Source organism: Chelonia mydas, chromosome 5 (genome assembly GCF_015237465.2).
Source record: "Chelonia mydas isolate rCheMyd1 chromosome 5, rCheMyd1.pri.v2, whole genome shotgun sequence".
NCBI classification, from domain to species: Eukaryota; Metazoa; Chordata; order Testudines; family Cheloniidae; genus Chelonia; species Chelonia mydas.
The window spans coordinates 15,456,160-15,481,113 of NC_051245.2; the positions used below are offsets into that span (position 1 = coordinate 15,456,160).

The 24,954-nt window shown below is 43.3% G+C and overlaps 1 long non-coding RNA gene across 1 annotated transcript; it reads right to left on the reverse strand.

Moving 5' to 3' along the window:
• Window positions 1-2,775: 2,775 nt before the first annotated feature.
• Window positions 2,776-24,601, reverse strand: LOC122465778. Its single transcript, XR_006290822.1, has 3 exons — window positions 23,656-24,601; window positions 18,572-18,721; window positions 2,776-3,967 (listed from the first exon to the last, which is right to left on the reverse strand). It is a non-coding gene; the product is annotated as an uncharacterized LOC122465778 (long non-coding RNA).
• Between the last annotated feature and the right edge of the window lie 353 nt (window positions 24,602-24,954).

Below are 24,954 nucleotides of genomic sequence, written 5' to 3' on the forward strand. Positions count from 1 at the left end.
ATATATGCTGGACTATGATCTTACACAATACTTTGCTGGCACAGATAAGCGTGTGATACCACACCCATTATTACAATCACTGAGAGTTCCTTTCTTTGGTATCTTCACTATAACTCCACTGGTCCACTCATCTGGCACTTTTCCCCTTTCCCGGACTGATGTAAATAGTTCCATACAACCTGCCTCAGAAAAATCCTCCGTATCTGTTGACCCAGAACAATCTCAAACCAAGATCTATTGACACAGTGCAGGCAAGAGGATCTGAGCACCATCATTGCCAGGAGGCGTTGGAGATGGATCGGTCACGTGCTTCGGATGGAAACTGATTCCATCACCAGAGTAGCAATAAGATGGACACCTGAAGGCAAGCGAAAATGAGGCCACCTGAAAAATGACATGGCGAAGAGCTGTGGAAGCCGAGCTGAAAAACATGGGGCACAGCTGAGGAACCACTGAAAAACTTGCCAGATCCAGACAGGAGTGGAGGAGCTTCATCACTGCCCTAAACGCCCGAGGTGTAATAGGAACATGATGATGATAGGGATAATTAATTCAGCTAGGACAGGTTAGGCATTTTAGAACTCACTACTCAAAGAATTAAATGTAAGTGTAAGAGCGAAATAAAAATTATGAAAGGCATAGACCAGTCAAAAAACTAAAATAACACACTTTGAAAAAATAAAATTACAGCGAATACATGTGCATTGCAGGGAGTACTATGAAGTAACAACAACAGTAATACAAGTATGTGTTGGGAGGTGAGTGTGAAAGACTGTGTGTGGGGGGGTGTGAGAGAGAGACAGAGTTTGTGTGTGCTGGCTGCTGGGGAAGTTTCTGAGAGATGCTGTGCACTGTCTCTTTAAGGCAGTCTTACTGAAAGCTCTCCTGCTCCTGAGCCCTGTTCCCACTCTCCTGCTCTGCGGAGATGGAGTACATGGACAAGGGGGGAGGGGGAAAGAGAGAGAGTGTGTGTGTGAGAGAGAGACACAGAGACTGTGTATGTGTAGGGGGGTGCAGGGGTGGTGGGAGGGGGACACACTGACATCAGCGCCCCTCTCCTCCCAGCTATGCACAATCAGCAGGAGGGGCCTGGGAGCAACTGGCCAGGGGCTCTAAGGCAGAGGGCAGGAGCAAGGTGGCTGCAAAGTAGTGCAGGGAGGGGCACCTGAACACACGCTGCTGGATGTGCACAGCTCTGCTAATCAAGTGCACGCCACTTGAATCACTCCTGAGCGGCTGCCCGACCGCGCAGCTTAGAGGGAACACAGGTTACAGATGGTCGTAATGAGCTGTAAATCCAGTGTCCGTATTGAGTCCATGATTTTTAGTGTCTAACGAAGCTTTGAAGATGACATGCAAGTTTCCTTTGCAGACAAGGACGGAGGTCAGATATGCAGTGATCATTTTTCTTTGAGAAGTGTCCCTCTGGGTGCTCCACTTCAGGTGTACTCAGGCCCCTTGTGCCTTTAAGTGGAGATTTTTCATAATAGGTTGCCTTTGGCCTGCGCATGCACCCTACGCTTCCTTGTGCCCCATTCCAAAGCTATATAGAGTTGTGCAGGTGAACCTCCATCAATTCCTTGTCAACTGCCTTGGCCTGACACTGAGTGTAAGTGTGCCTTACTTTCAAAGTCACTTAGCCTGGTTATCCTTCTTTAGTTATTTTCTTTACTTTTTATTTAGGGGGACTTTCTCTCAATCCCTTTCCGCCTTGGAGAGGAGGACTGTCTCTTGTTAGATTCTGTTGCCTTGGGGTATGCTTGGCTCTCCAAACCCCCTCCCGCACTCCACCCCCAATCCAGAGTGCCCTCCCACACCCAAACTCCCTCCTGGAGCCCACACCACCTCCAACACCCAATCCCCTGCCCCAGCCCTCTCCTTCACCCCAAATCCCTCATCCCCGGCCCCACCCCAGAGTCTGCACTCCCAGCTGGAGTCCTTACCCCCCGTCGCCCCAAACCCCTGCCCCAGACCATAGCCCCCTCCTGCACCCTGAACCCCTCATTTGTGGCCCACACCCCCAGACAGAGCCACACACACTGACTTTACTTTTGTCAGGTTTTTGTTGTTCCCCTTAATCTACAGTAAAAGTCAATCAGATGGAAATATGATTGCATGTTGCATTTGGAGAAATGTAAATGTTTACTCATCTCTGCCTGACATGCAGACTCATTGTAACACCAGGAGGGTGACAAAATTACAAGTATGTTTTTGTATTTTTACTAAACTTATACGAAGGTGGAATGCTCTTTACATTAGAGGAGGACAAGATGAAAACATCTTTAACCCTCTGGGTTTTGCCTTGGCTAAGAGGGCTTTGTTGACTTGATGCAATGAAATATTTATTTATTTTCTATATCCGTGTAAAGTTTTCTCCATGACACTTGAAAAAGACAGTATTTAGCATGAAGGCTGCTGAATTCTTATTTAAATAAAAGATTATAGCAATCAGAAAAAGTTTCAGAGATAATGCCACTGAAAATCCCTTAGGTGTTTCTGAAAATATTGACAAGCATAGAAAATTTTCCAGATGAAGAGAAATTGGGACTATTAATTTGAGAAAGAAAAGTCTATAAAGAGTGGTCATAAAAATATATATATAAAAGTAAATGATGTAGAGAAAGTAGGTTAGGTACTTCTCTTCACCTTCTCTCATAACAGAAGAACAAGTGGACATTCAATGAAATTGAAAGGCAGCAAATTAAAAACAGATAAAAAAATTTGTTAGTGTTCACTTGGTCTGTGGAACTCATTTCTATAGATGCCATTAAAGCCAACATTTTAGTAGGATTCCAAAGAGGACTGGGCACTTGTATGCCTAAAGAAAACACGCAGTGGTACAGCATTAGTAAGGATTAATTTAAAAAGCCACAAAAGTTGGGAAAGGCACAAGCCAACCTCTAATTCATGGGAGTTGGGAAGAAACTTTCCCAATGAATGCCCACTTCAGGATTTCTTGCATCTTCCTCTGAAGCATCGTAGACAGGATACTGGACTAGATGAACCATGGGTCTGATCCAATGAGGCAATTTCTACTTTACTATTTATGAACTTCTGAGGGGGATGTTTATATAAAAGCCCATCGTTCAAAACCAAAATATCTAGTCTTTTATTTTTAGCCCACAAAAATTCTTACTGTGAATTTGTTCAGACATGAAAATGCTCAGGCTGCCATTGAGCAAGTCTGGTAGGACATCAACCTCGTGTCAATAGGCTGCAATGAGCTCTTAGGAAAAACATTTAGACAAATTCTGCACTTAACTAACCCATGCCACCCCACTGGCTCTGTCTTTCCCTCTTTTTTTACTCTCTACTCCACTTTAGTGTAGTGATGTGGACCCAGTTCTTCAAAGGTCTGTAGGTACCTAACTTCCATTGATTTTAATAGGAGTGAGAAGCCCAAATATCTGTCAGGATCAGGGCCATATCTGCTTGCAGCTGAAGAAGATTGGAATTGACGCTCTGAAGACCTTACTATTATTTCTTTGAAAGCCAGCAAGAGTTACTCTTTCCTCTACCACATGGCCTGACCCTACTGCCTTGATACCACTTGCCTGGGAACCTTAGACTAAGACACATATCCCTTGTGTGACAGTGCAACTCACTTCACAGACACGATCTGGCAGAAAGGCTGGTTTTTCGGAGAGTTCCAGACATACATGTTCTTTCGTCTCTGGATGGTGTCCAGGAATGTGCAATGCATGTTAGTATTTCCGCAATAGTCTTTCAGAGTTCTAGAGAGAAATGCAAGTGCCCTTCATCCTCCAGCCTAAAGACTTGGGGCATGACTCCTGCAGCCCTGGCCCCTGTCCAGGATGTGCTTTGTCTCTGCCAACACAATCTCAAAATCCTTCCCAAATCCAGGTTTCCCATAGGGTAGGACAGTCTCCATCAGCTGCTGCCTCTGCTCGCTCCAAAAACAGAGAGGTGATATAGGGTGTGGTTGGTGTGGAGGTAGCCAGGGTCACTGGAGAGGAGCACAGAAATTCATTTTAGGTCACACTCCTCTTCTTACTGTATATAAATGAAGTAGTTCTGGTCTTAACTGACATCTAGTGCAAAACTTTGGTGGGTTTTTTTTGCAGGTAAATTTTAGTGCGTGTGGGGAAGGGGATGGTGTACACACCTTCTAATTGATCTTGATAATCTTGTTTAATTAAAAGTTATCTACTGTAGTTAAACTGTGAGAGTTCTAGCGCTACCTCCTTGCATAGCCTGTGAAAGCACCATCTTTATTATTATCATATTTGCCTTCAACAATAAGGAATGAAACGTAACCATAAAGGGACGGGTCACAGTGTACTAGAATGGAATGTAACACAAGCTCATGCCTACTGTACAGATTCATTCATTCATTCATTCATTCTCTTGCTCATGTTCCCTCATTTTCCCCTCCATCCTCCCGTGACCCCACATTGAGCCAGCACGTTCTTCCTATGAAGGAAAGATGGATGCAGCTTAGCTTGGAGCCTGTCAAATGCTGTTCTTGGGTCAGCCAGAGGCCATCACTCACCTGTTAGCCTTTCCTTCCCACAGCCCCACATCCTGGAAAAGTTAAAGAATGAATTTGATTCGAACTAGAATTACCCACCCATCATTGCCTCACTCACCCTCCAAACACTAGACCACATGGCCAGCCCACTACAAGAAGTTGATGTTTCAGCAGGTGACACTTTTTTAGCCAAAGCGTCAGTATAATCCAGTGCCTCGTCATGGTATTTGTGGCACTGTGCTGCAGGAGGGGGCATCTTTCAGATAGGAGGGAAAAGCAAAGTCCTAATTGCTTGAAGTCATTAAGAATCCCATGGCACGTTAAAATATTTAGTCTGGTATCCCGGCCAAATTCTGGTTAGTTACTTTTTGCCTACATAAATACCCCCCAGCAGTTTCAATATGACCATAATACAGCCTTCACTTCCTGCTATAAACTGTTGTGCAATTTTGCTTTGAGAATAGCTGTCACAGTTCACTTCAGAGATTAGTGCATTTCAGCAGCGCATGACAGTTAATTGTTCGCATACTCAAACTGAAACACAGACTCTGGGGTCTTTTGATAGGGGAATTTAATGATTTTTAATTTCATTTCTTTAGTTGTTTTATTTCTTTCACTTTAATTGCTGTTCATTATTTCATAAAGGGAATCTAAATGCAGAATTGCTCCAACTACTGTGGCACCAGATGTCAGCAGTAGCTTCTTGAGCTGCATTGCTAGCAGAGGAGTTGCTATGAGAAGCAGGCTAAATTTGAAAAGTTGTGTTTGCTTTAGGGGGTGCAGGAAACAAGCTTCCTCAGCAGATTCCCCCCCCTCCCCACTTTCATGAAAGAAAAACTATGAAAGGATCCTGTAATGTCTGAAATGCAAAGAATTAGCTGAATAGGAAGAAATGACCCGTGGACTTTATGTCCTAGTTACAGTCAGTGCAAACATTATGGCTAATCCCTCTTGTCGATGGACTGGAGAAGAGACAGATAGCTGCCCATTGGGAGCATTTTGTCTCTTTCGGTCTACACTTGAGAGCACAATTTTGTGTGTGTGGGTAAGTAATAGTATTGAGTTGTGTTAAGAAGCCTATAATATGGTGCTGTAAGGATATTGTTTGTTTGGAATTCCTTCTACCACGTACAGCACCTAAAATCTTCATATAGAAGGAGGTCTTTATTGACCCATTCATTTCATCCAAGTACAAGAAAGCTATTCATCCAAAGTAAATCCCATTTTACCATGGCAACCCCATCCCTGCCTCTCGCACATAACAGTTGTTCACAAGGGTTGTTTTTAAAAAACTAACCACCACAAATAATGTACAGTACTAACGTTTTCCACTTTGAATATTTTGGCAATTGCAAGTCTGTACTGTCTAGATAGCCGGATCAGAATTAACAGAGGGGAAAGACAAACTCCACACATATTTCATCTCTGTTTCCTAAAAGTCCTTTTCCCTGTCAACCTCAGGGCCTGAAATCTCCACAATGCACCTTATCAGACATAGGAGTGTCCAGCTTTTATCTAAATAGAAGTCACCTGTGTCCCTTGGTCCTGATCTTAAACACTCACTTTTTTCCCTTTCTGAATCAGTTGCTTCCTACATTATTTAGTTTTGATGACTGTTTCCCTTCACGTTTGTCACATATGCTGTGGCTATAATTTAAACCAGGTTAACACTGCAATTACTCCTGATGGACAGGAGAAGCTAATACCACTGTGCAAGGGCTAGACACAGTCTTCTGGTCCTTGAACGACCGGCAAGTGCTAGACTTGCCAAAGGCGATGGAGGAAGGGTAGGATGAGGTGGCTGATACTGTGTATGCTCCCCAAACCTGCCTCAGAGAGCTGCCACCAACACATCTAGCCTCTCCACACCCACACAGGGGTTGTGGTTGAAGGAGTAGGAAGGGTATGTTGCCCTTTTAAGTGTATTATCGATTCCCAGTAAAGCACTCCCCTGAGCCAGTCATCGCTGCTCTTTGGTGCTGGCTGGCTCACTCAGAGTGGAAGTCTGGCATGCAGAGGCATTGCCTCCGAATCACTTGTTCAAATCGAGAAGAAGGTTGGCAGAGACCAGTACTCATCATGTGCCAATATCTGTATAATGACCTGTCTGTGAAATGGGCTAGTGGTCTCCCTCCAGTTCCCAGGGCCTGTTGTCCACATCTCAAAAATCTCTACCACATTTGGAAGTCATTGGTGCCCTTAATTTCAGCAGGGAGCTTATTCAATCCCCCCCCGCCTCCACCCCTCTCCGCAGTTTCCAGCAGAGATAGACCCTCCAGTTCAGGACTAAGGCACATTGGCAGGGCCACGTGAGGGAAGCTAGCATTTGCACTGCTCAGGCTGTATCTGTTTTCTTTATGTGTCTGTCCACATCATCCACTCTCCATCTTTTTTCAAGTCTCAGCCAAAGCCATAGGACACTCAGATTCATCCTGGGTGTGATCTGATTGCCAATACTGGACTTATACTGGAGATGCATTTGGTCCATGATTTATCCTTCCTGAATACCTCTCTCTCTCTTTCTCTCCCCATCTGCTCTTCTGTCATTCTAAAACCATCATTTCCTTCTGTAAAGCACTTTGGGACAGTTAGCATGAAAGACATGATACACAACAGAGCTTTAGTGTATCGAGTGGGGAGGGGGGCACCCCGGGTTCATTAGGTGGAACCCAAAACATGTTTCTGAGAGAAGCCTGTTTGCCTCCCACAAGGCCCAAACACCCTGGTTTCCTTCCATAACCCCCGTGGGGGAAGGAATTAACTCCAGACAAATGCTGCACTCAGCTATAAAAACATTTTATCTGGGCAGAGGCAAACCCTTGATTAGCACAAGGGACCATTCGGGGATACCTGTGTGGAGTCCCACATTCCTCCCCTCTGAGCAGTAGCACGATGGGCTGAGTCTCCAATTTCTAGATAGAGAGAGGAATGCTCTCTAACCCAACCGACTCCAAATAGCCCCCCACCCCAGTTCCGGTCTTAGTTCCAAGCACGGGCACTCTATGCCCTTTGCACTGGTAATTGGTGCTGGGTACAGTGCAGGCTTAGAGGGTGAAGCCCATGCCCGCCCCTATGGTCACCATATTGGTTAAAACTCCTGTTCTGGGCCTTAGCTGTTCCTTCGGGCTGGCGGTGGTCATGCCCCTGGGTGCTTGCTAGGTCAGGCTCTTAGCTCTGGGTTCAGGCTGCATTTGTGCCTGTTGCTCCAGCAGCAGCTGCATATCCCCAAGCCTCAGCATGTGTGTCCATTCTCCAGCCCCACCCCTGTCTCATCTGACTGGCCCAAAGCAACCAGGTGGCCTGAAACTAATACCCTGTCTCAACTTGGGTAATGCTGAGCTCCAGCTCTGGAGTGGTCTACCTCCTCTCCAATACAGAGATGGGCTGGCACCAGGAAGTCGGGGTGGGATTGCCTCCCAGACCTCTAACAGTGCGCTGGGTCCAGCTCCTCTGTCTGCCTACTCCCTAACCAGTCAGAGTTGGCCTTTTCTCATACTGCTGATCTGTGGAGTGAGGCTCCATGATTGTATAATTCCATTGAGCAACAAAAGATTCCACTTTCCTGGTCTGTAAATCTGGTCCCTTTCACCAGCACCAAATTCATTTGAAAAAGAAAGAAGAACTAGCTATGAGATGTCCACCCATGAGAGGTCATCTTCTCCCACTATAGTCAGGTCCTGGGTGACTTCTTGCACTCTCACAACTTCATTTGCCACCACTTTGCTGACAATTCCCAAATCTCTCTGCCCTGTGCCTCTTCCACTCCATTCAGTGTTGTCTGCAACTGTCTTTCTGACAATTCATCCTGGAAGTCATACCTATGTCTCTTAGCCTGCCCTGAGAGCAAACAGTCCTTGTGCCCCGCACTGGGTAACACTACCGCATATAGGGAAAACTGAGGCACACATAGGATTCATAAAAATATTACAGAAAATTCCCACTTCATCACAACATGTGCTTCTAAATTATCTCATCATGTGAATATTTCACGTAGAAAATTAAATATCTGATTAAATTTGCTGCGGATGCTACATTCAAATGAATGCAAACAAGGTTCCAGAAAATTAAAACAAAACCTCTTCATTAGATCTCCTGAGAAACAAAATGTTTTAATGGCAGTCTGGTTCTTCCTATAGGGCCTGAATTGTCTGGGAGGCAGAGAGCGAGAAGAAAGAGAAAAAAATCTTAAAGCTGGTCCACACACAAATTTTCACTCTAAGCCTACAAACTGATGTTCTGTCCACACAAGGGTTTGCACTGGTTTAACTACACTGATTTGAAAATGGATTTTAATGAAACCAGTCAAGTTGGTTGTGTGAACTGGCCTTTATATAATAAATAATGTCATTCAACCTGTGCCTGTTGGTGTGGGGCTGATGTCATAACCGTTGCGCTCTTTGGCATAGTTAGCGATCAATTCACCTCACAGTGGAGGGTCTTCAAAAACCTCTTTAGGGAGAGGAATGGATACTGCTTTGTATTTAGATACAATCAAACTTGGGAGGTTTTATACCAGACCTACCATGAAAATAAATATCTTTAATCCTTCACCTTCAATAGTCCTTTTTTCAATATTTAAAAAAAACACCATCAAAAACTGAAAATCCTTCCCAATGGCAGAGATAAGAAAAGAATCCACAAGACTTTGCCAGATGCACAATACATTAGAAATAGGACAGAACTGGAACCTTTTAACCTCATCTGGCCTCTTGTATCCACCCCCAACCTGGTAGCTTAGAGATAAAATGGATCCTGGACCTGAACCACTCCTGCTTTTGCAAAAGCTAGATCTGAAGGATGAGGTTTTGCAAAACTGCTTGTTGCCTTATTATAGAGATGGGAACAAATCCTAACCTTTTATTCAACCCACTAGCGATCTTTGGTCGGTTGCCTAAAACAGAATCTGAATGCAAACTCCTGAATTTGAAGTTTGGTCTTGCAAAACCAAAACAACCTTCTAGGCCCATCTATAAAATAATGCTTTGCACTAGCTCTGTATCTCAGCAGGTTATTTTCAACAAAGATAATGAGTGCACTATAAAAGCAATAACATGAGATAGAGATAACATGAGACAGTGTAGGGGGTAGTGTGCCATGCTCAGGATAACGGAGAGATCAAAAAAAGTCCTCTTATTGAGATAACACACTCTGACAAAGACATCCGTCCTCTGATTTGTTTACTTTTATTTGCATGGAACGTCAGTGGGCATCTTCCCCCCCATGTTTCTCAAATACAAGCGCTCAACTTTATCTTTCTTCCAAGTAGTTTCCAGTAATTAATTTCTGTGCAATACTTTTGTGATGGGATCCCCAGGGTGCAGCCTGGGACTGTGGGACTGCTGTGCCCCCCGAACTCTCTCCAACCTGGGCTGTTTCTCACAATGCCTTGCTAGTGACCAGCAGCAAACCCTTCCAGGTGCTGTTATCACTCAGTATAACTGGATGTGGAGACCCAACACCTAGCTGGATTGCATGAATGATCCCAGAGCCACTCATGAATCACACAGAGAAAGGCACCAGAGCCAAATTCCCCCAGCTCCCAGCACTGTACCTCAGGAATATACCATCTTGTACTGCTCAAGACGAGCAATGCAGATTTATTAATTGGTTCATCACTTCATCAATGGAAAGTGGATATACACCAGTCTTTATAAAACCTGAGCAGATTTACCATACGCTTCAGACAAGCTCACTGGTAAAGATAAACAGTTAAACAAATTTTTTGACTACAAAAGATAGATTTTAAGTGATATTAAGTGACAGGCAAAAAGTCAGAGTTATTTACCAAAATAAAATAAAATATAAGCACTCAGTCTAAACTCTCAACCCTGTTAGACTGGGCAACATCTAGATTAAGCAGTTTTTCTCTCCCCCCCCCCGCCCCCGGATATTTCAGTTTATAGTTCACAAACTTCACCCTTGAAATCTGGCCCAGTCTCCTCTGCTTAAGTCTTCTCAGTGTCCTTGTTGCTTGCAGCATAGGTGGGTGAAAGAGAAAGGCAAAGCCTGGGCCTCCTGTGTTCAGTTTTATACCCTCAGTCCATGTGCTTGTAGAACACAAGTCCAGGCATGTCTGGGGGGCATTGCTGAGTCTCCAGGGGAGGTTGAGCAATTTCTCTCATGTGGGGATCTACTGACCAGACACCCAAAGTCCAATGACTGCCAGGCGAGGGAGGCGGGGAGACACTGAGTCATCACCCACACCAGCAGCTACTCAGCTGAGGCCACCTCCTACCTGCATTGGACAGCTGCAGCTCCCAGCCCTGGCTTTGCAGGCAAGTCCTTCCCAACCCACGCAGGGAGGAGGGAGAGGGGAAGAGCAGTGAGTGATATGGGAAGGGGGAAACAGGAGCTACTGGAGGATGGGGCTTCGGGGGAAGAAGCAGGGCAAGGGTGAGGCCTGGGGGCTGGGGTGGGGTCTAGGGGAGGGACGGGGCAGGACAGGGGCAGGGAAGGTTCTGGCACTCCTGCTGGAGTGTCTGTTTTCTATATGTTACAAAATTGGCACTCAAATATGTGGCCTGATTTTCAAGAGTTCAACAAGAACTTCTTCTGAAAACCTGGTCTTTATTTAGGTGCCTAAATTCTGACCCCCCCAAGCCTGCTCCCACTGAAGCCAGTAGCAAAATTTCCATTGATTGCAATGGAGCAGTATCAGGGCCTAACTGAAGAGTTTCCTAAGAATAGGGCCCACCACTTTGCAGCATTCACGGTACTTTTCAGTGGAGAATAGACAATCTCATCAAAACTTTGCTTTTCTGGAGACTCAGCTAGTAACAATGTACACAACCCGCAGGCAGCAATGTTCTTATCCTATAACCAGGCACCCTTTCTATAATTATATTAAAGAATGTTAAATCCATATGTATTAATGGTTTTATGCTGATGGTTTAGGAATTGCAAGGACCCCCGTTTGTTCCCTCAAGCCTCATTAAGAGCAACTGCAGCATTAGTACCTGTGGAACAATTGCTCTTTTGAGTTCAAAAAGCCAGAATGAAACAAAAGAGCCCATTGTTAAGTTGAAGGGCCACTACCATGCTGGGGCTGAAACATTCAAACAGAAAGGAATGTCCTTCAGCAAGATTTCAAGTTATACCATTCTGGCAGCGTTCCTTCTGATTTGCAAATCAGACTCACTCAAGCAGCCAGTGAATGAAGGAAACAGGCTTGTTTGCTGACATTTCAGCCACACTTAACTAGGCAAGACTTTAAATATCCAGCCTTACATTTTCCTTTCCTCACCTCATTGTCCATCTCTCTCCCCGATGAACTAAAGCAAGAAGAAATCTTTAGCTTATCAGGCCTAGCCATTAATTTTTGATGTCCGCTTTGTGACTGGGCAGCATCTTTATTTGACATGACTCCAGGCAGAAGGACCTTTCGATCAGTCCATGGTACCAGCTTACAATCATACCTTTTGATTTTACCGTAGCACAGCAAAGTCCTCCAGTGCAGAAGCCCCAGTAAAACTAATAAGACCAGCAGCAAAGTAACTTTGAAACAGAACAAAAGTTCTAATAGTGTATGTATAGTGTCTATCATATAAACTGATAATTGGACCTATATCCCATCAACAATTCCCATAAGCCATTTATTTTTCCCATAGGAATGAGCTAGTGTTGTCAATGCTCTCTCAATGGAATGATACCAACATTGATGCAAACAGTATGGGCCAACTCTGGCCTATTTACTCCTTCTAGCCTGGGAAATGGGAGACCCTGACAACAACACCATTCGTTTTAAGGTAGACAAGGCCAGATACAACCTCTTCATTCCAGTTCCTCACAATGTGTTACATTCACTGTATGCCTTATGGAAAGTTAATGTCATCATAGCTAATATATAACAGCATGTTTTTCTTCAAGGGATCCCATTAAATTTAAAGAGGTGGGATGCTCATTGCTCATTAATGTGTTCTGGAGTAATAGTACATTTGATCAGTTATCAGAACTGAATTAATCCAGCTTGACGGTGACCAGTCTAAGAAAACCCATGTGCTATGCGCTATTTAGCTTCATTACTAATCTTATGCTATGATTAGGCAAATATGACTTTATACACTGTACAGTGGTTGCGTTGAAGCAAAAAGAGGACATTGGAAGACACTGTCCAGTGTCCACATTACAGAGAGCTTCCAAGAGACACAAAGTTTCTTCCTATACTTATTCAGAAGTATAAAGCTTATGCTCAAATAAATTGGTTAGTCTCTAAGGTGCCACAAGTACTCCTTTTCTTTTTTCAGAATAAATGTTTACCTAAACAAGAATTTTCCTAACTTGGTTGCATGGATGCAACTGAGGGTGAATTTTGGCCTATAGGTTTTAAGTTGCCACACACAGGAGCATACTTTTATTGGGTTATTTTATCAAGCAAGGCATTCATGTTCCTTTAGGCTTGTCACCTGATAGTAACACCCTCCCAGAAATATTACAGACTGTAGCAACATCAGCCATATGTTACTTGTCTTCACTTTCAAGGCCCTTCACAGCCTGCCTCCAATACTACATATCATCTCTCATTCACTAGCAAGAGATCAGCTCCTGCCTCCAATTAACCATTGATATCAATCTTCATCACCCACTTGTTAAGTAGTCAAAAAAGCACTGTCTTTCTCCCATTCTGCCCCTTACACTTGGGAGAAGCTTCCTGTATACATTTCTAAATAACAATAGAATAAATTAATAATAAAGAATAATAATCAATTTGGATCAAAAGTTTGTGGTGGTCTCCATGTTTATAAAGGGATGAGAAGGTGGGAGAGGGTAAGAGATTGAGGAAAGAAAAGTTAAACATTCTTTTTCTTTTTTAAATATATTTTTTTAAGTATAGTTCTTTCTCCATCCATTTCCACATAGCCATCTTATACTTACTTTTTAATTAAAAGGGGATTTTTCCCCTCTGTTCACAACTTTAGGTTTCAGAATCATTTGTCTATAGAAGGGCTGGCCCACAACATTTTGGCACTTGAGGCGGGGAGCTCAAATGATGCCCCCATACCCCCTCGCTTGGGCCAAAACTTTGAAAGGTTTCAATTCTGCTTTCTTCCTGTTCTACTCCTCTCATGGTACTGCTCTGCTACCTACCCCAATAAAGGAGAACTAACAACTTAAAATGCCTTGTTCAAAAATTTTAAGTAACACTTCACTTTCAAATGCCTGAACAGCAAATGTAACTTTTCTTGTCTGCATAGTAAACACTGGCATTTTTATCTGTTTGATTAATCAAAGTGGTGCTTTCCATTGCTTCTTGGCTGCAAAGATTTGAATTGCTTCCTGCTGAAGGTCCATCGTCTGGGCCAGCTCATGCTCTATTGAGATGGTTGCAAGGCCGACCAGCCTCTCCTGTGTCATTGTGGAGCGTAGATGTGTTTTTATTAACTTCAGCTTGGAGAAGCTGCGTTCTCCACTGGCAACTGTTACAGGAAGTGTTAGAAGTATGTGAAGAGCAACAAAAGCATTTGGAAAGAGGGTGGTCATCTTATTTGTGCACATATATTCCAGAACAGCCTTTGATCCTGCTGAAATGTATCTTGAAAGGGCTTTCAGTTCATCACCTAAATCACTCCCATCAGTATCGCGCATGTCATCATGTGTCAACACTGTCTCTAGTGCCCTGCATTGCTGGTGTAGGTCTTCTTCAGGTATAGTGAGGAGTTTTGGAATATCATACAACATCCCAAATATACTTCTGTGTTCCTTGAGCTGAATGAAATGTTCTTCAACTGACTGTATTGCACAGTCTAGCACCTGGTTTAAGAATTCAACTTTGAATTGTTGTTTGGGGTCTCTTATGGGATTATCCTGTGCCTTGTAATCAAAATGTCTTCTTCTTCAGTGACTCTTGTATTCTTGAATGGGTGGGAAAATAGCTTGTGTGAAGTTCCTCTGCCAACTTCTGTGCACTCTTCAGAATGTTTTGAAATCCCTCATCTGACCGGTAAGACTGTAGGTATGAATTTGCTTTGTCCAGTTATTCCATTGCTACAGATATATCAAGGTCAACACCTTGGAGTCTCTTGCTTACAACATTTATTTCAAACAGTATGTCATGCCACAACACTAAGCCGCACAGAAATTTGAAGTTATGTAAGTTTCTGGTGATTCCATTTCCCTCTGCCACTGTTCTCCCATGAACAGTTCCCATCACAGCATTACCCTCCATAATGGCAACTATGGCATCATCTATCTTACCAATTTGGTGTTTGATAGGCATTATCTCCTCCACTTGACTTTCCCATCATGTGGCACTCAGTGGTTTCAGTGTCAGAGAGGATGTTCCCAGATGTTGCTTCAAAATTTGCCGTCGATGAGTTGATGCAGAGAAAAATACATAGATGCTTTGAATTACATTAAAAAATTCAGCAGCCTCACTAGAAGCTGACATTGCATCACTGACCACCAAGTTCAATGAATGAGAACTGCATGGGACAAAAAAAAGCTCGAGGGTTTAACTCTCGGATTCGTGTCTGCACTCCTCTGTTCTTTCCTCTCATGTTGGCACCATTGTCGTAGCCCTGACCTCTCATGTCAGCTACTGCAATTCCCGTATCTTCCAGCTTTTTAAGAAGCACATTTGTCATACCAGCTCCTGTAGTACCATCAATGTCAATAAATTCTAGAAAATGCTCTCGGACACTCACCATTGCAGGGACATTTTCACTCGGTTCTGTTGTTGTTACAAAACATACCATTAAAGTCATTTGTTCTGTATGGCTGATGTCAGGTGTGTAGTCCAGAATAACTGAGTAATATCTTGCTGACTTCATATCTGCCACAATCTTTTGTTTGACTTTTGTTGCCAGTAACTGTATGATCTCATTTTGAATTGTTTTTCCAAGGTAATGGTGTATGTACATTTCTTGGGTGGTGACTCTTCTTAGATACTCCTGGAGTACAGCATCAAACTCAGCTATCAGCTCCACAATTTTAAGGAAGTTTCCATTGTTTGGCACATACCGCTGATCTGAAGTGCCACGCAGTGCTAGGTTTTGGGTAGCAAGCATTATCACAATGGCAATGAGCCTTTTCAGAACATTTTGCCAGTAAAGAGACTCTGATGCAATCTTCTCTTGATGCTGATCTTCTATGGTGGCCTTTAACCTTCATCTCATCTCAAGCTCTTTCCACCTATGGAATGCTCTCTGGTGATTTGTTGCCTTCTCATGGCATGCCAGATTTCTAGCCAGATTTTTCCAGTCCTTTGATCCTGTAGAACCCAATGTGGCTGGAACATTAGACTGGAAGAGTCTGCAACAAAAACAGTATGCAGCATTCTGGGTTTTTGAGTACATAAGCCATGGCCTCTCCACTTTGTCACCATTGGGGATTTCACGCCAGTAATGTGTTGGATGGAAACTTCTATTTTCATTGTCTTTGGGGAACATGAAGTTTTTCACTTGCTGTGGCCCATGCAGTTCAAGGAAGTCCCTCAGGCTACTGCTTAAGTGGGTCCACAGTCCTGGATCATCTAGACTTAAGGAACTAAACTCAGCAGCAGCTGTTTCTTGTGCCTCCACCACACTCTTCTCTGATCTACACTTTTCTTCAGGAATGTGCATGGTTACATCCATTTGAGATGGAGATACAGATGCTGCAGTAGCTGCCAGGTCACCTGCACTCTGACTAACTGGAAGATCAGGCATCTCCTCACCACTCACATCCTCACTGGGGCCGGAGGGCTCACCGTGAACATTTGTGTCTTTGCATCTCAGGGGAGCACCTTCCTGTTTAGACAGAAAATCTTCCTTTGCTTTCTTTCTTTTTCTGAATGCTGCCCAGAGGGGCGTTTTCTTCTTTCGCTCATGACTACTGTTCTGTGCCAGCTATAGTGGCTCTCAACACTCAGTTGAAGGGGACAAATAAGCAGGCTGGTAGCAGGGCCTGAGTGAGGGAAGATATCAGCGTCTTAAGGGCCTAACTGGCTCCTACTCCTTCAGTTGACTGCCTGTTCTCCTCGAGTGGGTTCAGAGAGGCAGCAGGAAACAGGAAGCTCCCTGAGAAGCTGGGGTTAATCAGTCCAGGCTCCTGGGGGTGCTAGAAAGGTACATAAAAGGCTTCTCCTCTCTCTCTCCCTGCAGCTCCTGCTGCTTTCTGTTATTTCCTCTCACCTTTTCTCCTGCCTGCCAGTTATGTCTCTTGTGCCCTCCTTCCTCCAGCACAGCACTCCACCATCTCTGTGCATCTAGAGTAGAGAGAATACAGATGCACCAGCAGCAGACACAATTTTCTATACTCTGGGTCCTAGTGGCGCCCCCCCACAGTCTGGCACCTGAGGCGGCCGCCTCAGTTCGCCTCATGGTAAGACCAGCCCTGGTCTACAGCTTCTGTAGTTTTTAACTTTTTTTAAAAACTTAAGAAATTTTGGGTCATGTGCTGCTCTCTGACATATACAGTCACCTTCTACTCTAACCAATGAGAGAGAAGAATTTGGCCCTCAATTTGAAGTTTAATAGACATATCTATCTCAGATATTCCTATAGCAGTAAACACCACAGAAGCTAGCTTAAAAATAATAATTTATGAAAGAAGATGAACTGAACAAGAAAAATGCAGCCATTGCAGTGTTGCTAACTTATGATTTTAATAATAATTTTCATGATATTTGATGTTTTCTTAAAGCCTCACCTGCTGGAAAATCAGTTTTCATTTAAAAATAAAGTTAAGCTTCTAGCTCATGGTTACAGAAAAAAGCTGAGAAGTATGAACCTAAAATACTCCGACACATAGAAGACAAATAACTCCCCCCAAAGTATTTTTTGAAATCATGTTTAAGCATTTTTCATGATTTGGGTGGGGCCTTACTTGTGACTTTTGAACTATTGGGGTTGACTGCCATTGAAACTATGATAATGCCATACAAGAATCTGAAGTGCAGAAGCAAAAGAGGACTTATTTAGAGTAGACTGAATATAACTAGTACTAATGGGGAGAAATGGAGCATAGAATAGTTTCCCAAGGGAAGCAGTAGAAATGTCATTGCCTGGGCCATTTAAAAATAGAGGGGGCCAAAGCAGAACCTAAAATGCAATGACCCCTTAAACTTCACAGGATTTTGTATTTGCATTCCTGGATCTGAGCTTCCCCATTACTGGGATTTCTCACTCTTCAGCCATTTAAGACTGTGCATGAGATTTTGGGGCAGGGGGGCACATGTACTCCCTAGGTCACAGATATCACCGCCAGCTGCAGCCCAGTGCCTTCAGCTATAGACACTGTGGGGCTCACAAATTGAAAGGATTGGCCACCTAACTATAATGCACTATATAGAGACCTATGTAAGTCCAACAAACTTAGGGTATGTTTGCACTTAAAACACTGCAGCGCATCTCTGTAGCGCTTCAGTGTAGACACCTATTCCGATGGGAAGGCTTCTCCTGTTGGCACAGGTAATCAACCTCCCCAAGAGGCAGTAGGTGGGTCGATGGAAGAATTCTTTGTCAACCTAGCACTACTCTGGGGGCTAGGTCGGTATAGCTACATCTTTCAGCAGTGTGGATTTTTTACACACCTGAGAGAACTAGCTATACCAATGCAAGTTTCTAGTGTAGATCTGCCCTTATTACGTGGCATTGTCAGTGGAACAGAAATGTGGGTGGTAATGGATATTTAAGGGAGTGGGCAAAATTTGCCAGATCACATTATCATATTTATCATGGTAGTGCCTACGGGCCAACCACGAATGGGGCCCCATTGTGCTAGCTGCTGTATAAACAAGAGCAGCGAATGATATCTGCCCGAAGAGCTTACAATCTATATAGATAAGACAGACACAAGGAGGGGGGAGAGGTAGAACACACCACCAGAGTCAACAATGGGATGGTAGCTGTGTGAGTGCCACAATTTTTTGTCGGGGGGGGGGGGGGAGGGAGAATTACTTAGGAGAGATCACCTAAAGGGAAAGAGGGGAGGGGACAGGGCAAGGGAGGAGAAAGAAGGAAGGAAGGAGGGGCAGGTGTCGCGTGAAGCTGAGGTAAAAAGACTATCAAGGGATGGGGAAGTTTGGAGCAAAGAGCCAATCAGCACAGGGCAGAGAAAGCCAGAACATTCTACAGATTTAACTGGAATGCTCAGAGCACCCACCTTTGACTGGACTTCTGAGCTGCCGATGGCTGGAGTCTCTGGCTCCTCTCTGCAGTTGTCCCCCAAGGTCACATGTCGGGGGTGGAGTGGGGTGTGTTTCTGAGCCATCACCCTGTGTGAGGAGTTAGACAGCCATAATCTTCTGAGAGGCTGTCAGAGGGACACACACAGAGATCTATTATGGGATGCATCTTCATTAGGAAAAAGGTGTGTTCTTAATTGTGTGTTAGCTAACATGCAGTAACTAACACAAGGTAAAGTCCTAGTGAAGACAAGGCAGTTTGTAGCTTTCACCACACATGAACAGGTTGAGGTAAAGATGGGGGAGGGGGCTAGGGTATAGCTTGATCAGCTAACTTGTGTGGAAAATTACAGATTCTCTTGTCTTCATCGGGCTTTTACCGTGTGTTAAAACAAAAATACAGGTCTTTGCTGTTAGAGCTATACAGAGAAATCCCTGAGCTAGGTAGCAGTAGCAGGTTACACACCCTCTCTATTGACCAGCTACTAGGAGGCAACATCAGACACAAGACCATTATATTACATAGCCTCCATATCTGACAGAGCTGAAGGAGTTTGGTCACCTCTGCGTCCTGTCACTCTCTGTAATACTTAGCACTTATTTTCAAAGTGCTGTATTAACTGCAGAATTTAAGTCCAGAAAAGACCATTATTATCATGTTTCAGAGTAACAGCCATGTTAGTCTGTATTCGCAAAAAGAAAAGGAGTACTTGTGGCACCTTACAGACTAACCAATTTATTTGAGCATAAACCCTAAGCTTATGCTCAAATAAATTGGTTAGTCTCTAAGGTGCCACAAGTACTCCTTTTCTTTTTGCATTATTATCATGCAGTCTAGCCTCCTGCATAAAAGAGTCACTAACTAATCCTCGCAGCTCCACAGTGAGGTAGTTTATTAGCAGTGAGGAAAAATGAAGTACAGTGTGGTTAGGTGGTTGCCAAAACGACAGAGCTGGGCTTAGAACTCAGCAGTCCCTCGCTGCTAGTACCATGCTGTTGCTCTGTTTTTCATTCCTCTTTCGGTGTGTTTAATGGTATAACTGTACAGACTGGGAAATGGGCAGTCAGGTCTAGTGGTCAGAAACAGGGTTTGCCAGGAACCAAAGCCAGAGTCAGAGTTGGGGTCAGCCCTGCAGTCAGAGAGCTGTGCCAAGGGTGAAGCCAGAGTCAAGAACTAGGGAACAGTGCCAGGGTCCAAGCCAAAATCAGAGTCAGATAGGAGCATCAAGGATCAAACTGGAATAGGGAACAATGCCAGTGTCAAACCACAGTCAGGAGTTAGGGTCTAATACAGCATCATATCAAATGTTTACTCAGGTGGTCAAATAACTTCTTGTGTCTCCTTCTGGCTTAAGTAATGTGTCCGGGCCCGTTGGTGGGGCTGGATGTCTGCTCCAATCAGGAGTTTCATGGGCAGCAGTTTCATGGTGAGCCAGAGTTCTGCTAGTCCCCTTCTCTGGGGATTCCAGAAAACTGTTAGTGATAGCTGCAGTCTGGGTACCACTTAGAGACCTACTGACCTGGGTTCAAGACCTGTGATCCTTCACCGTAATTCCTTTTGTCCTCTTCAAGGTGGTGATAAATTAAGCAGGAGTCACCATAAAAGCCCACTTTGTCAGTGTTTATTTTCACATTGTAAGAGTCATATTTAATTACAGTGTGAAGCTTAGTTGTTTGGCAGTCTTTGTAATAGTGTCTCATCTCCATTATAATGCTTTTCGTGGATTCCCTACAGTAATGTTATGTTTATGAAATTGTTCCAACCTCTGCAGTCCAGCCCTCATTTGAACAATGTGCTCAGTGTAAGCTAATGAATAGAAAACATCAGACCATGGTGATATAACACCGGCCAGTGCCCAACCCAACACATGGGATAAATGTGCTTTTCAATGCATACTTAAGGGGGAAAAACTGCTTACACAGTATTCCCTTCAATCTGCTAATGCTACTAACAGCCATTGATAGTAAGAATTAGCACTAATCTTAGCAAGCGGTTCCAATGATCTTTATGTTTCTGAAATGCTACAATTTTTCTTGAAATTATCCTTGTGGGGGAAACAATGGAAAATATACCGAAGGATTTCATGGCAAACAAATGGGCACTTGTTCAAAAGCCAGAAATCTTATAACACTGGATTTGCCTTCTGATTATGGATCTCTTCCTGCGGCTAGAGAAATTCACAATATTGACGTATTAAGGGGCAAAACAAAAGCAAGTCTAATTTAAAGATTGCAATATACTTTTTATACACTGGGGAACTCACTGCCACATGATATTTAAAAATTAGACATTTTAATTTACAAACAGGGCCAAGTGATCATGGGAACCCTCTCTTTTTTAAAGACAGCCTCAGAAGATGATCTCAACATTTATATTCTCTTGTAACATGGGGTTAAGATCTGAGGAAGGCAAAGAGAACCAGTGGTTAAGACTTGAGATCATAGAATGAATTCTTTAGGAGAAGCAGTACAAAGCAATTACACAGAGATAAAGTATTGAGTGAATAGAGGATTGGATTGGAAAAACAGACAAAGGAAATTTCCTCTCCCCAATTTCTTTGTATGCAACAAATGGGAGTGTTGAACACTAGTTGATACCTTTCTCAGAGAAAGCTGTTATTCTGGGCTTCACATGACCAGACACTTGCTGAACTGAAGTCTAGAGGAAACATGACAACTGGAAAAAAATGGAAATCCTGGCAAGGAAAATTCAACAAAGGAAAATGGTACAAAAATGGTAACAGGAACAAACCCTGAGAGATTCTGCACCAAAATTAATCTGACAATGGAAACTATATGCAAAGCTGCCTTGAGATGGGAAGAAAAAACATTCTAGAAATGTGTCACATCAGAACTAATTAAAGTTTCAGTAACACTGAAAAATCGTTGACAGCAAAATGGAATAGTCCCACTCTTTCCACAATAAATGAACAATTTCATATCAGACCTTTTTATAAACATAATGATTCAGCTATTTTTTTTATGATGTGGAACAAAATTAAAAGAAGAACCTATAGGTCTTATCTTTGTAGTTAAGATCTCGGAGTTATAGGTTCCATTTTTGCTAAGACTCCTACACCCCTAACTGTGTTTGACTGAACATCTTCTGCTCGCGCATGTGTCTGTTATGGGGGCTGGCGCCAGACCCTGAGAGGTGCTTAGTATGTTCAGATCTGAAATCACAGACTGCCCTTTTTCCTCCCTTGACACCAGCCCATGGGAGAGCAACCTTCTACTCAGTTCGCTTCCTGAACAATTCTCTCCCTTCCGCTCCAACTTAATTCTCCTCAGCCCCCACTACTTCACATTACATTTCCCACCAACCTAGCAATCAGCTTCTATGGCCCTCTGACAATTAAAACAAAATGAATTCCTCGCCCTCTCATATCAGTGTCTTGAGCACAGGAAAAAAAATCACCTTTCAACACTCCCTCTCCATATGCATTGTCCCGTAAGGTTCCTGGCCCCTCTCCTCCTTCAGCTTTTTCCAAGGTCTTGACTCATTTATGGCCAGCTCTTACCCCTCCTGCCCTTACCCCTTCCAGAGCCCTCCTTCCTCCCCCAGCCTTACTGTGGGCCTGTTTCTTTCCTCCTACTTCCTTTCCACAGTCCTGTCCCAGCTATGTCCTAACTCCTAATCATTTTAGGGACCCTGCTCCCCAGTCCTTCTTGTTTCCGATACCAATCTCCTCCTATCCTAAGACGGTAACAGGGACTCAGCTTCTCTGCCTATATCTGCCTGAAGAATAATTCAGAAGGAAGCATAGTAGTCTAGCTTGGATGTGACTATAGTGAGGCCCACTTCCAAATGAGACTATGCACAACATTGGCGCTCCTTAGAAACAGCAAGAAACGTAAGATATAAAAGACAAGGCAACCTTCATGCAAATATGACAGAAAGCATATCCAGACGTCAGGACAATACTGGACTCTTGTCCGTGAATCCTGTGAAGAAGACCTCACTTGGTCGTTGTGTGTGTGCGTGTACTCATGGATGTCCTAATGTTGTGTTTCATTACACCAGTGTGCATTTTGTGCTTTATCTACAAAAACCAAAATACATGTGCTATGCTAGGCCTTGGGTGCTGGAGGACATAAAAGTCAACATACACATGCTCCTGGATGGGGAAATCATTGTGTCACCCCATGGAAATCTGTATACCAGAGGGCTTTTTCCTTCCATGTGTTTTGATTTTTGAAACCTTACACACAAGTTGGTTTTTTTTTTAAAAGGATAATGAATTGGTTCTAGAAGAACCCTCCCTCATTTTAATCCAGTTTTAGAAGAAAGTAACATTGAACCTTGCTTGTCCCCTACTCTGATTGCAACTTGATTCCTTTAGGTGTCGTATCTTTTAAATAGCAATTATGATCCAGAACTGCAGTTCTTATTCAAGCAAAACTCTTTGGCCTTGTCTACAGTAGAGGGTTAAGTCACTGTAAGTTATAAAGCTTAAAGTTACATAATGTACATAACGTAAGTCAACGTAGTTTACATTGACTTAACGCGGAGTCTATACCGCACTGTGTCAGCGGGAGACGCTCTCCTGCCGACTTAGTTTCCACCTCTCGTGGAGGTGGAGTACTGAAGTTGATGGGATAGTGTTCTCCCATTGACTTATTGAGTCTTCACCAGACCAGCTAAATTGATGTCGTTGCATCAATTGCAGCAGCGCTGATTTAGCCTATAGTGAAGACAAGCCCTTTGTTGCAGTCAGTAAAGAGTTTTGTCTAAGTAAGGACAATCATACACCTGCTGCCCTGGCTTATATAGCTGCCCATCATTTATATAGCTCTCAGTCAGGAGTAACCACTCTGCTTATTAGATGTTGCCAGTAAGAGTGAGAAAGACCTTAAGAAACCTTGAAGATACTGAGCCAAATTGAGTCCTTTTTCAAACAGGTGAAATGGCATTGGCCTGTCTATTTACTCCGTAGATCAGTGGCTTTTCACCCATTTGCCAGCTCGGATTATAGCTTATTGTTCCCAATAACAGTCTGCATAATGATGGCTAGCACAAATTTAAGCCGTCAACAACTGAGAGGACGGAATATTTGCAAACCTTGTTCAATATTTCTTATTCCATTTGGCATTTCATCCACGATTCATTTTGGGAAATTTCTGCTGCTGCTGCTCAGGGCTTTTCATCTGGACGGTGGAGTTCTCCTCAGGAAACTCTTCAGCATGAAGGAAATTAGATAAACAGAAATCAAACAGCTCAACCAGGGATGGGAAAAGAAAGGATTTTGCTTTCGTAATAAAATAACTGTCAACTTTCCGGGGAAACCTTCATGGGAAATTCCCAAGAACTCCTACTGTGGGGCTAGTACTAAAATGATCCTGAGTGAGCTCAAGATGGCTGGTGTAATAGATGAGGCCCATGTAGCTGCTGGCCTGTAGGGCCAGGGCATCTAGGAAGAGCTTAATTCCACATGGAACAGCCACAACTCTGTCCTGTCTTTATGAACTGAAAATCACGAGTACAGCATTATCTCTGCATAGGTCACAAAAAAAAAAAAATAGATTCACAATAAGCCAGCACGAGCCAAGGAACATGTGAAATAAGGAAACATCTGAAGCAGGCAAAAAGGCTTCCCCTTCATAAAGACTGTGTACACTGTTTAATCTAATGGTGTTTACAAATGCTGGAAATATGCCCACGCTGAGCCCTGCAGTTCAAGTTGAAGCTTTCGTAATTTTCATGACAGGAGACTAAATTAAACCCCAGCAGACTAACCCTAATTCAGCATTGTCAGCTCTCATCCTTGTATTGTGAGCATCATGATATTTGGTGTTTTTCCTTAAAGCCTCTGGAACTATGACTACAAGAAAATCTCAGCTTTCATTTTTTTAAAAGTATGGTGAGAAAAGTAAAGTATGGAGACGTAACCCATGTGTACCCTAAAGGCTCGAAAACCAAAAGGAAAATAAAAGAACCCAAAAAGTGTATTATTTAAAAAAAATAAAATCTCATGATTTTTGAGCCAATCTCATATTTTTGGGGGGAGCCTGTCTCCTGAATCATGAATACTTGAGGCTGATAATATTGCTAGTTCTGAATTCTAACATTCCTACATGACAGAAAAGGGAGGGAATTTCTAGATTCAAACTTCCTGTAACCTCTGGATTCAAGGGTTTGGTTCATGCCCATAGGTAAAAGCTGACAACTTGTCTTAAAGGTTAGCTTTAACTTTGTCTTTGGACAAAGATGGAAATCTTGCCAGAACAGGCTCCCTTATTAAGCTGGAAAGACCATAAAAGAGCCTCTCTCTTGGCACTTCAGCATCTCCTCTCCCTGCTCCAGCTAGAATGTGGAAATGCAGATGTGTGGGGAAAGTGAACAATATTTAAAAAACAAAAA